This window comes from Scylla paramamosain, unplaced genomic scaffold (assembly GCF_035594125.1).
Source record: "Scylla paramamosain isolate STU-SP2022 unplaced genomic scaffold, ASM3559412v1 Contig170, whole genome shotgun sequence".
Taxonomy (NCBI): Eukaryota; Metazoa; Arthropoda; class Malacostraca; order Decapoda; family Portunidae; genus Scylla; species Scylla paramamosain.
The window spans coordinates 60,581-65,000 of record NW_026973835.1 but is presented as its reverse complement, the minus strand read 5'-3'; positions in this window follow the sequence as shown (position 1 = coordinate 65,000).

Below are 4,420 nucleotides of genomic sequence, written 5' to 3'. Positions count from 1 at the left end.
TATATTGAGTTTTATTCACATTTGTGCTTGTGTATGTGAATTTAGTCATAAATGTGCAGTTGCAGGGTCAACACTGAAACAGAAAACCTATGCATATGACCCGATAATGTTAAATTAAGTGAGAAAAACAGGGAAAATAGTAATTTACTACACGCACGACCGCTCTGGCTCAATATATACCGCGCGACAAAAATTTTGAGGCACACTTCCTCAAGCCCTGGTAGCAGAAGGTTCTCCCAGCTCCTACCTCCCAGCCGCAGCCAGCCAACCAGCAGCCAGCTCCGAAGGAAGAAGGTCCGCCCTACACCGAGCCGCCGAGTCACAAGCTCCGCCTACCGGGTCCGGAAAGAACCAATAGTCACCCAGCACCGCTCCCGCTCTCACTCCTGCGTCTTTTAAAAGACCTGCAGGTGGCAAGGCGCACACACTCGCCCACGAGCTGCCGAAAAAGGAGCATCTTCGCTCCCAACGACTCTACAAAGAAAAAGGCTTTGGCCTACTAACAAAAAAGAATACCGATAGACAACCCGGCAGTCACTTCGAGGAGCCGCGGTCTTCCCTACGTTCCCTGTGGAGAGAGCCTCACCTAAGGGATATCGCTGGAAGATCGCAGTAACTCATTGGTATAAGTGACTTTTGCCAACTGTTCCTCCTACTCCACCTTTCTTTTCTTCGTACCGGCGACAGAGTCAGGATCGGGCCTTAGGCAAGCCCGCTCCGCGCTCTTTAGCCACCGGGGCCTCTAGTGTTGGCTAGAGCAGCCCAGAGACACCTCGGTAGCGTACAAGCCCTACCTCAGGGCTAGATATTCAGGGTTTCTTCCCTCCAGCTAGGATCCCCCTCGGGATATAGGTTCTAGGGCGATAGGAAACAACAACAGGTTGTTTATAGGCCACTCGTGGTTGTAGCACCCAAAAGGCTGTAGCGCCACAAGGCTGTAGCGCCACTTACTTTTAAAAACACTTTTTCACCACAGATTCTTCCACAAGGCTGCAGTATCATAGGGCCCGGCCCTATGATAAGATGGCCGCTCCACGCCCCCCTGATCGGACTATAAGGTACCGGATAAAGACTGCAAGCATTCCTGCCGACATCAGCAATTCGTTCTTTACCAGAACACAGGTACCCCATACAAAATGTTTCCGATCTGGCCCGTATATCATCGTTGGCTTAGCTAGCGAGGCGGACCGTGAAAAACACACCACAGAACAGGCAACCGAAAATTTAAAACTTCTAGGCTTCGAGCTCGTAGAGTCTCCGGAGCAAATCGCCGCTCGAACAATCCTTGCCCGTCGAGTCGACGATTATATACTGAAAAAAACCAGCGAGGATCTCCGAGAGGAGATCGAAGAAAAAAACGGAATCCAGATCGACGACATAAAACTCATACAAAAAGTACACATGATCAAACTAAAGCTACGATCGAGACAGCAGGCAGAACAGGCGCAGAAGAAAGGAATCAAACTCTTTTCCCAAATAATACCCTCTTACAACGTCAGCATTGAGGAATACCGTCCGGTAAATCAATGTTATAAGTGTTATAAATTCAGTCATAGAACAAACCAATGTAAGGAGAAAGAACAAGTGTGCTCTAAGTGTGCAGCTAAGGGCCACGATTATAGAAACTGCCAATCAACCACATTAAAATGCGCTAACTGTGACGGCGAACACGTTGCTGTCTCGTTCAAATGCCCAGTTAAACGCACCCAGCAGCAACAACAAAACTCCATAACAGCAACACCAACAACCTCTTCACAGCCAAACAACTCCTACGCTCAAGCAGCCACACCTGCCACCCCAACACACATGAACACAATTTCTAACACAAACATGGAAAAACTGCTACTAGCCGAAATTATAATCAAATATTCCATACAAACCTCCTTCGGTGACCTGAGAAAACAAGCAGAAACCATGAACTCACTGCTGGAGTACAATGGTTGTCCAACAATAAAACTCCCACCAAATTTCACACAAACAAATCAACAACACTACCAACAAAAGCTTGTGGAACAAACAGAAGCCCCTACACAAACAAACCAACAACACCACCTTGCTGAACAAACAGAAGCTCCTACAGTCCCTAATCAGGAACCAAACTCCTCCTCCACCGAACAATCCAGCCTCCTTCCAACCGGGAACCTAGCTACCGGTGAGGACACAGTTTCTGGGAAAACGCAACCCCACAGCCCCACTCCTACCACTACCTCCACCACAAAAACGAACGAAAACACACCAACACAAGCCAGTAACACCGCACATAAAAGACACATTCCGGGTACACAACCCACCTCCCCTAGACCCACACGAACCACATCGAGAGTTAAGAAAACATGATTACGATCATGCAACTAAATTGTCGCGGCTACTGGAATAACCGGCACCTTATTTCAGAAGCTATTCGATCAACCGACCCAGACATCGTCCTCCTGAACCACACAGGTTCACCAACAAAACCAATTAAGCTATATGGATATAACACACGTTACACTACAGGTACACGTCATGATGGCGTAGCTGTCATGGTCAAATGCACCATCAAACACATCCACATAACCGACTGGCCTTCAGCACACTTCCTGGCCACCAGGATCGAAACACAACACGGGATATTTCTTATTGCCACCACATACAGCAGACCGGATACAGGGCTCCCTCTCACCAGTCTCAACAATCTCTTCAATCACACAAACATACCAGCCTATATACTGGCAGACCTCAATGCCAGTCACACAGCATTTAGACACACCAAGAACAACCAACATGGACACCAACTTCTACAACTTACACAACTGAAACGCCTCCGTTTCCTTGGCCCTGACTTTCCTACCTGCTATACCCACAATGGGAATGGCAGGCCGGATCTCATCCTCTCCAACCGGCAATCCCTACCTTTCCATCACCACATCTCCTACGGACCCATCTGTGGTTCAGACCACGTCCCCCTAATTCTAAAAATATCCTCAAACCCCATATCTATCCCATCCCCACCTGTCCCCGACTACCGCTCCGCCGACTGGGAGGGATTCAGGAAAACTCTTTCAGACCTACACCAACCACCACAGCTCGAAGGCCAACCCTATACAATAATAGACAGTGCCCTAGAGACACTACATAGTGACATCCTGACATCAGCCAACAGACACACACCAAAGAAACAACACAAAATTCACATAGACTTCAGACCCTCCATAAAAACACAACGACTACTAGTGTGCTACAGAACACGCTTTTTACAAAACATGCACAACCACATACCCATCTACAGAGACCTCTGCACCCTTCGCACACACATACTAAATAGCCTACAGGATGACCACAGCGCTCACTGGAGGAACCTAGTCTCCCTTATGGACGGAGCTCGCTGCAAAAATCCTACTCAGTTCTGGCACATGGTGCACAAGCTGAAGGGATGCCACCGGGAAAGATTCGAGTACCTCCTAGTGAACGGTGATCGAGTCACCAACCCAGACCAGGTCACCAACACCTTCCAGACACACTGGTGCAACACCTTCCAACCACACCCTTTCCCTCCCCATGAGCCCAGTATTGCCCACATACACCACATCACCGATCTTGTGCGCCGAAACATAGCAAACACGCTACCACATAACATTATACACTTAACACACCTAGATCCCCAACACCCTCTCACCACACCCATTGAGGAGGAGGATGTCACCAGGTTGCTCAGACATACTCCGCGGCGAGCCCCCGGCCCCTCAGGAGTCACATGGCCGATGGTGCGGAGCCTTCCTCCAGAAATCATATCCAGCCTGACAAAAATTTTCAATGCTTGCCTCGCCTCTGGATACTTCCCAAAGGCTTTCAAAATTTCAAACATCACCCTTATTGCCAAGCCCGGAAAAAACTCTCACTTACCAGAAAACTATCGCCCCATAAGCCTCCTTGAAATTCTTGGAAAAACTTTTGAACGTCTAATCAACTTAAGATTGAGAGCGTTCCTCGAATGTAACGGATTGCTGGCACCACAGCAGTTCGGTTTCCGGAGGAACGCCTCAACTGAGGACGCCCTTAACAGCATAGTAGCCTACCTAAATTTCAACAAGCCATATTACAAGACAGCACTCGTGACAAAAGATGTCAAGAAAGCTTTTGACACCGTTTGGCACACCGGTTTGAAATACAAAATTTGTAATAACTTCAATCTCCCTTTTCTAACACAACGCATCTTGTGTAGTTTTCTGGATGAGAGACAGACAAGAATCCGCCACCAGGGCAACTTTTCGCCATTTTTCACCCCTCAGGCTGGAGTCCCACAAGGCTCCGTACTCTCCCCCACCCTTTTTAACATGTACACAGCTGACCTACCCCTCCCAGCCCACAATGACTCACTAACTATTCAATACGCGGACGATGTAACGCAATTGGCCCGTGCCAGGTCGTTAGATCTCCTAAC